The sequence below is a fragment of the Sparus aurata genome, chromosome 19, assembly GCF_900880675.1.
Source record: "Sparus aurata chromosome 19, fSpaAur1.1, whole genome shotgun sequence".
Classification (NCBI taxonomy): Eukaryota; Metazoa; Chordata; class Actinopteri; order Spariformes; family Sparidae; genus Sparus; species Sparus aurata.
In genome coordinates, this window is record NC_044205.1 from 28,024,392 (window position 1) to 28,036,496 (window position 12,105).

The 12,105-nt window shown below is 41.6% G+C and overlaps 1 long non-coding RNA gene across 1 annotated transcript; it reads left to right on the plus strand.

The window, feature by feature from the left end:
• The first annotated feature begins 1,045 nt into the window (after positions 1–1,045).
• Positions 1,046–11,679, plus strand: LOC115569990 (uncharacterized). Its single transcript, XR_003981650.1, has 3 exons — positions 1,046–1,346; positions 8,951–9,535; positions 11,630–11,679. It is a non-coding gene; the product is annotated as an uncharacterized LOC115569990 (long non-coding RNA).
• The last annotated feature ends 426 nt before the right edge of the window (positions 11,680–12,105 follow it).

A 12,105-nucleotide genomic window follows, 5' to 3' on the forward strand; every position in this document is an offset into this window, starting at 1 on the left:
AGTTCTTAAGGGAAGGTTTTTGTTTTTAGGGATATTTTGCTAAATATTGTCATTTTCCAAAACAAATCAGCAGGAAAGACCTCCAGGAATGTGGAGACTTGGATCACGACAGACGAGCTGTATTGGGCCGTTTTATATCAGAAATGTTTGGTGGAAAACCAAACTTCACTAACTCTTCATCAGCATGAGGGTAAGCAGATAAAGACTGAACTTTAATTTGGGATGAACTTATTGAACAAAATGTCTGTAACAGTTTATATAAAACAACATCATCAGAAAGTGAAAACATGTTCCTGAATCCGTCTCTTCATCTGGATCCTCACTAAAAATTAATGGGTCTATTCTGGGCTGGGACTCATCCTCCATCCAAGTTTGGTGAAAATGTTGTCTGTGGCAGAGGAAGTAATCAATCTTAAAAACATTCAGACGTGATTATAGCTCAGTTTGGATTTTACAGGCTGTGAGCTGCACAAACAAACACTTTGTACTTTTAACTCATTCTTCATGTTTATCAGACTCAGTTTAGTTTGGAACTATCTGCATTTATGTATCAACAATTTACTTAATAACAGTAAAATATTGACAACAAAATCCAAATCCAGATTTCTGTCAGAACTTCCAGCCTTGCCAGTTCTCTGTGTCAGTGGTGATAGTTCGGTTCTGTTGGACTGTAGCCGGCCCTGCATGTCCTTCCAGAACAGTTGGACTGATTCACAGTGAAACAACATGTGATCCAAACTTTCAAACCACATTATTCACATCAAAGTTAAACCTCAGTCTCAACAACTGGTTAGTTTGATGAATCTCAGTGAAGATGTTGAAGTTCAGCTCTTTCGGCTGAGGAGGGAGAGGGACTGAAATGTCTCTCCTCCGTATTATCTTCACCTCATCACCGGAGCTACTTGTTGTTGACAGGCTCATCGCGTCTGTCTCATCCAAACCTGGCAACAACGACCGTGACGGTGACGTACGTACGTAACGTGGCCGGTGGGCGGGGCCAGAGAGTGTTGGCCGGAACCATTGTTTAGTTCCAGTTGACACACGGACTGTTTTGTGAAGGGACACTATGTGAGCAAAAAGACCGAGCTGAATGTACCTTACAAGTTTAATAAAGTCTGCAGCCCTGTGGGGTGAAGCAGAACAGCGCACAGTTCTTGTGAGGGAGTAGCAGACTTTAACAGAGCCGACACACCAACAAACAAGCGGATTTATACCTGCAGCGACGCGAGCTGGACCGGGATTTTGCCGGCGGTTCGGTCCCGTTCTGTGGATCTAAACGGACTGTTACCTTCACTCCCTTAGCCCTGCACACATTCTGGATGTCTGGATACTGTCTTTACTCATCTGTAAGTTATATACTTATATTTGTCGATCTATGTTCGGCTTCTGTTTTGCTTGGTTTGTCCTCTTGCTAGCATGCCTGGTGCGTGGCTAACATTGCGAGCAGCCAACTAAATCTGAATCATGGCCCTGTTTCTCAAGTTTTAACTTCTTACAGTCATGTTGGGCTTCTATAGGCCCGTTTTATTTTGGTGCTTACAATTACCTTTCATTTTTTTAGAACTAATATGGCCCTTTGTTACTTTCTTTGTTCACCAAAGCCTGCTTAGGTCCTGTGGCTGTTACCATCCCATTAACTTTGACTGGTTCTTGACAACCGGAGTGTTTAAGTATGTTGGTGTGCGTTTCATAACGATATAAAATGTTAACACATTGAACCATGTCGAAATCTGACAGGGGTTTTGTTCATTCTGTTAGTTTTGGGGAAAGCTTTGGCCTGGAAAACCTCACTGCCTCACCTGGACACCTACACGCCCCTCCCCCTCTCACATTCTCTCTCTCTCTCTCTCTCTCACTCACTCACTCACTCACACACCACTCAGTCTCAATGGTTTTTGCATTGGATCATTCTGTAAGTAAAAGCATTGTAGGCCATACAACAATAGCCTACTCAACATAGTGGACAGCAGGAGTGTTTAACTATAGTATGGGTTCATTGTTGGTGTGTGTTTCATATGGATAAAATGTTAACATATTGAACCATATCCACTTTTGAGATTGTCTGCTTTCTGGAGCCCAGCAGCTATTATCACATGCAGTCAGTATCTATGTGGTGCAAGGAGTGACTTACAGTTGCTGAACTGCACTGGGATGTTAGCCACTGCAATTCTAATAAACAGGTAGATTACCTAAAGCTTCGGCATCGATTCATCTCTTATTTTCAGTTGTCTGTAAGTTAGCACAAACTTGCAGTGAAGTAAGTTCGGTTAGCATGGTAACTGCTAGCATCCGACCTAGCATTAAACTGCTTCACAGTCTTTACTCATCTGTAAGTTATATACTTATATTTGTCGATCTATGTTCGGCTTCTGTTTTGCTTGGTTTGTCCTCTTGCTAGCATGCCTGGTGCGTGGCTAACATTGCGAGCAGCCAACTAAATCTGAATCATGGCCCTGTTTCTCAAGTTTTAACTTCTTACAGTCATGTTGGGCTTCTATAGGCCCGTTTTATTTTGGTGCTTACAATTACCTTTCATTTTTTTAGAACTAATATGGCCCTTTGTTACTTTCTTTGTTCACCAAAGCCTGCTTAGGTCCTGTGGCTGTTACCATCCCATTAACTTTGACTGGTTCTTGACAACCGGAGTGTTTAAGTATGTTGGTGTGCGTTTCATAACGATATAAAATGTTAACACATTGAACCATGTCGAAATCTGACAGGGGTTTTGTTCATTCTGTTAGTTTTGGGGAAAGCTTTGGCCTGGAAAACCTCACTGCCTCACCTGGACACCTACACGCCCCTCCCCCTCTCACATTCTCTCTCTCTCTCTCTCTCTCACTCACTCACTCACTCACACACCACTCAGTCTCAATGGTTTTTGCATTGGATCATTCTGTAAGTAAAAGCATTGTAGGCCATACAACAATAGCCTACTCAACATAGTGGACAGCAGGAGTGTTTAACTATAGTATGGGTTCATTGTTGGTGTGTGTTTCATATGGATAAAATGTTAACATATTGAACCATATCCACTTTTGAGATTGTCTGCTTTCTGGAGCCCAGCAGCTATTATCACATGCAGTCAGTATCTATGTGGTGCAAGGAGTGACTTACAGTTGCTGAACTGCACTGGGATGTTAGCCACTGCAATTCTAATAAACAGGTAGATTACCTAAAGCTTCGGCATCGATTCATCTCTTATTTTCAGTTGTCTGTAAGTTAGCACAAACTTGCAGTGAAGTAAGTTCGGTTAGCATGGTAACTGCTAGCATCCGACCTAGCATTAAACTGCTTCACAGCAGTCGCCTAAAGTTTGAAAGTTTAAAGGTCCCATATCATAAAAAAAACGTTTTCTCTGCTCTCTACATATGTAAGCTGGTCCTCCCTGAGCCTGCCAACTCCCAGAATAAGGAAAACAAGTGATTCCCGCATGGTCTCAGCAGCCCACCCACAGGTAACTAGGGTTGTCACGATACTAAAATTTTCAACTCGATACTGATACTCAGGAAAATATTCGATACTCGATACCATTTTCGATACCACAAGGATTAAAAAAAGACCCCAAAATTTAAAAGAAATATTTTTATTAACAAGAAATGCAAAAATAACCTCTGTTACAACATGTAACAATTAACAAAACCACACATTAAATATTTATAATAAAAAACAGTTGTGCAAAAAAGAAACTGCAACTATAACACGTCTGAGGTAGTGCAAAAAAGTGTTCCTTCCTGGCTATGCTTTACATACATAACAATAAACTAAATGACACTAGCCAAAACAGTTAACATGAACATTACACTGTTGAAATGCTGTATTCTCAGCAGCTGCACCTGTTACCAAAAAAGTCTGAAACTGAAAAGTGCATATAAGTATTCAATCACAGTGTTCAGAAAGTGCATTGTCCTCTGTTCTGCACTCTAGATAAATGACTGTTTAGGTACTGGTGGTAACACCGGCCTGAATTTGCTTTGCTGTTTGCAGATTTTTTGCTTCAAATACAAGCATGTCAATGTGTTCCTCTGTAAGTCTTGCCCTTCTTGGGCTGCAAATGAGCCCTGATGTACTAAACACACACTCTGAGGCACAACTTGAAGCAGCTATACACAGGTATTTCTTGGCAGCGTGGGCAAGATGAGGTAAGGTGCTCTCATGTGTTTTCCACCATGTTAGGGGGCCCTTCTCCGCACTCTGCTCAGGCATGGTTTCATAATCTCAACTCATTCCTGAGCCTGCATTCTGGATCCTCATCTGTGGATGCTGTTGGTGTATCATCTCCATGTTGGTTCTTTCTCTCCCCCTGAATGTTTGATAAAAGTCCCTTCAGATCTGTTCTGGATTTCTTTGTAGGCTGGGTTGCAGATGAAAGAGATGTTTGCAAACTTGGGACTCTCTGAGTCTGCTGCAGACCTTGCATATTATCCACAAGATGCAGTTTTACTTCTTCTTTTAATGTAGTAAAACTGTCCTTGAAGCAGGTAAGAAGGGTGGCTGTGTTCAATACTAGCTGTAGATTCCTGTTCTCATATCTGTGTTTCAGATCATCTCCAATTTTTTGCTTCAGCTGACATTCTAAGTTGCTGCTTGTGTCCTCAATTGTTAATGTGGAATATATCTTCCAGGTTAAGGGTAGGACAGAGGACAGAGTGGTATGCTTTTCCCCACTACGAGCATCAGCAAAAGAGCTTAATGGGCTCAGTACCTCTTTGACAGTCTCAAGAATGGTGATGTCTGAATCTTTTGGCATAGGATACCACTTCTTTCTGTCCTCTGCGAAAACTGCACTGACTGCTTGCTGCTGTTCAATAAACCTATCCACCATTTCAAAAGTTGAGTCCCAGCGTGTAGAGGTCGACTGATAGTGGATTTTTAAAGGCCGATATAATAACGATAGTTTGGAGCAGGAAAAAGCTGATAGCCGATTAATCGGCCGATATCACTCACTCACTATTAGCTTTATGTAATTAAATGTGATTAACATATAATTAGTATTATATAATAATATATTTAATTTAAACTTGTAAGTTCAATATCTATTAAAATCTACATGGATGATTTAAGTTGCACTTTAATATGGGGGGGGGAATTAAGTGATCCTTCACATTTTGTGAGTGATGGCACTGTGTGCCACAAAAAATAATAATCACAAAATAACACTGGTTAAACAAGGCGTATATTGAAGGGATTTGAACTGTGATTCTCTCATCCTCCCATAGTCAGGCTGTAACCACTAACCAGCTAGTGATGGTATGTTAGGATTTTATCTTTATCTTATCCATACTCTTAACAGTCCTGTTCTTTATCACTACTAAAGAATGGTTTGTTTTTTAATTATCTTTTTTTTTAAAGAATAAATTCAGAACGGGAATTCATTGATATTTCAAATATAACTACATGTATCCAATGCAGCAACAGTAAAGTTTACAACAACAAAGTCACTATATAAACTCCATAATATCTGGAAACAAATCGAGGGGGCGGGGCTGGTTTGTCTCAGCCAGCAGCTAAAGTTACAAGAAATTGCCAAATTTTAAGATTCATGGCAAACTAAGATGAACAGACTACACACAGACAGCTTTCATTTCAGCGTGTTCTTAACAAGCTGTTAATTGTTAGCTTAACAAGCACTGTAGTCGTGTAAAACGTGCCGGTGGAAATGTCGCTGTTTATGCTGAAATATGATGCACGTTTATGCTTGTTGAACAACTGGTACTTATTACCTCCGCAAAGGACATTATGTTTGTTGACTTTCAACTCGTGAAGGTTTTATTGCACTTACAATAACGCGTGTCGCCGTCTCCACCTGGGTCACTTCTCTCCTCTCTCTGCTGCCGCTGCACACAGCAGCAGAGAGAGGAGCAGCACCGCCCCCAGTGATCAGAGAGACAGAGAGCAGGGCAGGAAGAAGCACTTTATGGCGCTGTGGAAAAAAAACTGCAGCCATCGGCCACTATCGGAGCCAAGTTCCACCGATTCCGATAGTTTGTAAAACGTCGTATCGGAGCGGATTAACCGGCCAAGACGATTAATCGGTCGACCTCTACCAGCGTGTTGGCTCATCATGGATGAGTCTGTGTTCTGGCAGCTTCAAGTCTTTTTGTTTTTTTTTTTGGCTGCCGGGTCATCTTTGGTGACCTTGTGAAAGCTGCCACTGCTTTTCTCAACCTGGATAATGCTCCTGATACACTATCAATATCCAGACCCTTGTTTATGGCTAAGTGCAAGTTGTGACCAAAGCATGGGACCCATGCTGCTGAAATGCTTTCTTGTTATTTGAAGCATTATCTGTAGTGATGCCTGCCATATTAGTTATATCCAGCTTCCATGTTTCCTGTACTATGTCCTCCAAAGCCTCCCTTAAGCTGTCTCCTGTATGCTCTGAATGTAGCCCAACACAGCCCAGACACCAGCTCTGCATGTCCCAGGACTCTGTAATAATTTGCAGGGTTACAGCCATGAAAGAGGATGCAGCCCTGCTGGTCCAAAGGTCAGTGGTACAGGAGAAGTATGGATTTCCCTGAAGCTGCTGCAAGACTGTTTGTTTTGTTGTGTTCTACAGCTCTGGGATTTCACTGTACATAAAGTGATTCCGAGAGTGAAGAGCATACCTTGGGTTTAGCTGCTTAATAAGTTGCTGGAACCCAGGTTTCTCCATGGTGTAAATAGGAACCTGATCCATACATAAATACTCTGCCACAGCTCTGTTAATTTTCACAGCTTCTGGGGACTTGGCATCATATTTTCATTGTTGGTCAAACACAGATGGTAGAGTCGGCTGTGTGTGTTGCTGCTTGGTTGCAGGTCGACTTTTCTCTGCTTCATTTTGGGACTTTGAGAAAATAACACTTTTCAGTCACCAACATTTATGTAAACTTAGTATACTGACACTGTCTATTAACGCAATATGGGCATGCCTGATCTATTTATTGATTTATTTATTTATTTACATTGTTTATAATCATTAACGTGACGTTGGCCTTTAATCGCTAGCTGCGGCTAATGGCTAATAATAACACGGCCAACATTAATGCGGGCCACCGGCCACGATGACATCAGAGATAAGTTTGAAACGAAAGACACTAACCTGTCGAAATTCACTGTAAAGGCCAGGGTGTCGGTCCTTAAGATGTTTCGCCAAGTTGGAAGTATTACCTGACTTGGTCGCCACCGCCTTATAGCAGTGTTTGCACACAGGCTTATCCACGTCCTTCGGCTTTCTGTGCTCGTTAGACTCGAAGGCAAAATACCTCCAAACAACACTTTTTCCTCTTTCATTTTCAACCAAAACTGGTTGATTTGGCCCTCCTGCAGCAGCACTGGCCATGCTCTGTTGTTATTGTGCACGTCACGGTGAGGGGGAGGGTGCCCGTTGCTATGTGTGTGAAGGCACAGAGAGAGAAGGACGCGGATCGGTGGGGGGGGGTGTATCAATACTTATGAAAATGAGTATCGTATCCGGATACAACATTTTAGTATCGATACTTTTTTGAGTTTTAACCCTACTGGTAACACGGCGCTCCTACAAGCTGTTCAGATTCTGCTCCTGTTGTTGCGTAACCAAAGGAGTCGTTATCATAGGCCGACCTCCACTGCGCGGTGATAGGAGATATCCAAGAGGGTGACGTTCATCCTCGAGGGGAAGTTCAATGTGTCCAGCGGAGAGACAGCAGTGTTTCACAATGTTGTCGCTCAGAGCTAGACACGCAATTGCTCTGTTGTTGGTTGTATAAATCAACATCAGTGCCTATATTCTGCCCCAGTGACAGAACAACAGAAGAGACCGTGGTTGTGTTTCATTTTTAATGACAACGTGCCAGCTGCGGTTCGTGTTAGCTTGAATGTGTGTGCTAACCAATTCACGTCAGACTGCTTCAGTAACGAGGGTCAGTACAAAGCTGGCTTTGCCTCGACACTGACCCTCGTTCAAGGATCAGTCCCACCCATACCGGACCCAGCAACTGCACCCGAGCCACCAATAAGTGTGGTTGCAATTTGACAGTATCTACAGTTGCCGACGCGTATGGTGAAGTCATCTGGAAATTGGCTAACTAGTTAGCTCCACTTCGGTCCACTATGCAATGACGTTTGAAGCAAGTTTGATGTTAATAATATAACGAGGGAGCTTGGTTGTCACAGTAAAAAGTCTGGAAACATGTGCAGACTGGAGACAGAGATGATGTGAACAGTGTTCAAGAGTTTGGAGACTGTGTTGGAGACAAACACAGCTTTCGCTAGCTTTAGCTTTAGCTACATGGCAGTAACCGTAACAACACATACAAACAAGAGTTGAACTATGGCTGTTATCCGACTAAGCTGTTCATGTAAACACACTGACTCTTGCCCAGGCACATTACGTGCTACACGCCACCCCCCCCCCACACACACAAACTGAAAGTGTAAGCCACTGCTAATGTTATCTACTTTATGACTTTTTGTGGCTGCAGTTGATTACAGAATTTAACCATTCTCTCACACATTTGATACCTTTCTATGCTGGATTTTAGTGTGTCATTATCTCAAACATAGTTGCTGGACTCAGTAGAGCATCAACATTGTGTCATTGATTAATCAATCAGTAGTACATTTAGTACACCTCCATTTACTGCTGGGTAGCTCATAACCTACTGAACAGTAACCAGGTTGTGTTCAGTTTACATTATTTAATGTGCTCACTTTACATTTTGCCATGGAAAAAAAATTATAATTTACCTAGACGTAGCTTCCCTTGAATATGTTCAAAACCGGGTAAAGACAAGGGATTAGTTTGTTTTTTGGCAATCTTAAAAAATCCTCTAAGGAATGTTGCCTCAGTCTACAGATAGCTTTAGTTTTAGTTACTGATAACTGTGGTGAAGTTAGACATCAATGACAGCAGTCACATTGATCAACTATCAACAAAACATTTGACATGCCAACATTAAATGGAGTCCTGTATTTTTTTCTTTTGCAGTCCAATTGATATTCACCTACCTGTGGATTGGATACCATGCCATTAACCAATCGTTCCAAGAGAGAGAAACAACGTCAGGCAATGCGCCGTAGACGTGCTGCTGAGTCGGCTGAAGCCAGAGATGCCCGCCGGGCCAGAAATCGTGCTTACAAGTCAAGGTGCCGCGCAGCTGAAACGGAAAACCAGCGGACCACTCGACTGGCCTACAACGCCGAACTCCAGTCAAGGCGCCGTGCACATGCTGGTGAGTCAGCTGGGTCACAAGATGCCCGCCGGGCCAGCAATGCTGCTTGCCAGTCAAGGCGCCGCGCAGCTGAAACCAAAGACCAACGGACCACTCGACTGGCCCGCGACGCTGCACTCCACGCCAGGCGCCGCGCAGCTGAAACCAAAGACCAACGGACCACTCGACTGGCCCGCGACGCTGCACTCCACTCAAGGCGCCGCGCAGCTGAATCTGAAAACCAGCAAAGTCGACTGGGTAGCGACGCCGCCTGTCATCATACTTGCCAACACTGGGTTGTGAAAAATGGGCAGATTTTCTTCATCGGTGTATCAGCCCAAGGAACAAGTTTCCTTCCTCAGGTGTGCGAATAAATTGTCACCATTTTTTGCCTTGTATTTAAACCTGTTGAAGGAACCTTGTTCTGAAAATGTTGTTTCTTTGATATTCAATAAATGATTCTGTTTACCATTGAGCACAATGAAAAAATTTGCAGTACCAGAAGGCTAAATAATAAGGCGGTTACACTGCAATGCATTTAGCTGACAGTATTTATTGCACATCAAATTAAAAATAGATACCTCCTTCCCTCTTCAAAATCACACTGAAATTCAACATATCAAGCCTTACAAAACGCATGGTGGGTACCACACCAGCTGAGCTCTAACCCAGGGGAAGGTCCATGCTGTGTTAAAATCTGGACGCATATTTCTTTTTAAGTTTTTCTTTTCATTGGAGGAGTGTCAGGTAGGGCTGGGTATTGTTAAGAACCTCACGATTCGATTCCATTTTGATTCTTTAGGTCTTAATTCGATACAATATTGATTTAAATGCTTGGATATCGATTCAGTAATAAGTAGTAATAAACAAATGATCAATTGGAGTACCTGTTGAACATTTTTGAATTCAAAAAAGTAATCTTAAATTATAAATCTTTCCTCTGGGAAGTTCTAGTTCGAATTGAAATGTAAACAAAGACACACAATGTGTTTAGATATAAAATAGTGCAACCATAGTTGAGCTGAGAAAGTGCCATTGTTTCTGGGACTGCATGGTACTGCATACTCTGAGTCTGGACCCCCCTGTGGCCCCCCTGACAGGGAGTCTGCATTACTAATACTATGACAGATTTCTTGCAATGATTTTGTACTGAAGGGAAAGGCAGGAATCTTGGCAGTTTACTACCCAATCAAAATTGCTGAAATTGTAAACACTGTTTTGTCTGAATGAGGGATTTATCCTTTTTTCCAGGTTGTATGTGCCCCCTTACAAAAAAGCTGGCCCCAACCTGGCCCCCCTATTAAAACTGGTCTAAAATCGCCACTGCGCAGCTGGGAAACGTTCTTTTTTTTTTTCTTTTTTTTTTTTTATATCAGAAACGCGTGACTGCCCTGCCTCAGAGAGTCAATTGCAGAGTTTATATGAGTAGTAATACTGGGCTTTATGTTCATATTTTCCTCTTATTTATTCTAGTTTTATCTATTTTTCGAATTATTGAAATATTTTTTGTAATTGAAGTACCATGTTGTAAATGGTTTTCTAACTTTTTCAAATAAAAATAATAACTGTATAGAATTTGCACTGATGCTCCGGTATAGGCTGCTACTCACCCAAGGACAGTTCAAGAGTCCCCCTCAGGGTTTAACTTTTTTTTTTACAAAGTAGCAAAATGCACCCCAGGACAGTCCACCAGTATATGCAGATTTTATATTTATAGTAATATTGGGCTGTATGTAAATATTTTCCTCTTATTTGTTGTATTTTATCTATTTTTCTAATAGGCCTCCTTGAAGTATTTTTTGTAAAAGGTTTTTTTTTGTTTTTCTATCAAAATATTCTTGTGTGAAATGTTTAAATTATAATAAGCCTTTGTTAAAGTAGTGTAAAATTGTGTGGAAATGTTTGCACTAAAAGCTGTTTCGCACGGAAATTCATTGTAGCCTGCTTTGTTTTTTAATGTTTATTTGTAAGTGTTAAGGTCACAGTGTTGCATGAATCACAAGTCATGGTAGCTTTACACACATACAAACAATTTGTACAAAGGTTAAATCCAAAATAGTGATGTCACTGTCAAAGCAGATTGATATGGCGCAACCTTGTGGAATATTTACAATGAATCCAGATCAGACTTTAAAATCTAGTCCACCCATGTCAAATGAGGTTATAATCAATATTTCAGAATATTTCAAACCTAGATATTGGTGGGATATCTAATTTTCTATTATTTTGTTACAAATCTCACCCCATCATACCTCCCTGTGATTATTTCCAAGATAAAATGAGTTGCCACCAGGCTGGCTTCTTAAAACTTAATAGAAACCACCAGCGAGTGACAGTTAGTTGTTACAGTAAATAAATGTTTGATTTAACCTGTTAACAGAAGATCCTCTGAACTAGCACTTGATTTACACACATTGGATTATAAATTGATTTATGATGTGCTTCTCTTGCCTCAGCTTTGAAGTCCAACCCCTCTCATCTGAGAGAGCTGGAGCTGGACAACAACAAGCTGCAGGATTCAGGAGTGAAGCTGCTGTGTGATCTGAAGAAGAGTCCAGACTGTAGACTGGAGACTCTGAGGTCAGTAGAGGGTTGGAGTCAGTTCATGCTGGTTTCAGCAGTATTGTACTAAACACAGTATCAAAGTAAAGATCCTGCTTTCCTCAGTGAAGCTGTGAAAGAACAGTCAGCCAATCAGACGAGCCAGAAGCTTGTTGTGATCGTGTGTTTGAGTTGATGTGGAGACGACTGTTGTTGTTGTGTTCATGTCTACAGGAAATAAAGCTGATCACAGCTGACAGCATCACAGGATGTATAGAGACAGTGTCCTCATTCATCAAACTGTCGGAGCATCAAATCTGATCTCAAAGTCTTTGTTCTCTCATTTCAACACTGAAGAACTCATCAGTTCATCTTTGTCACAGCTCTCAGA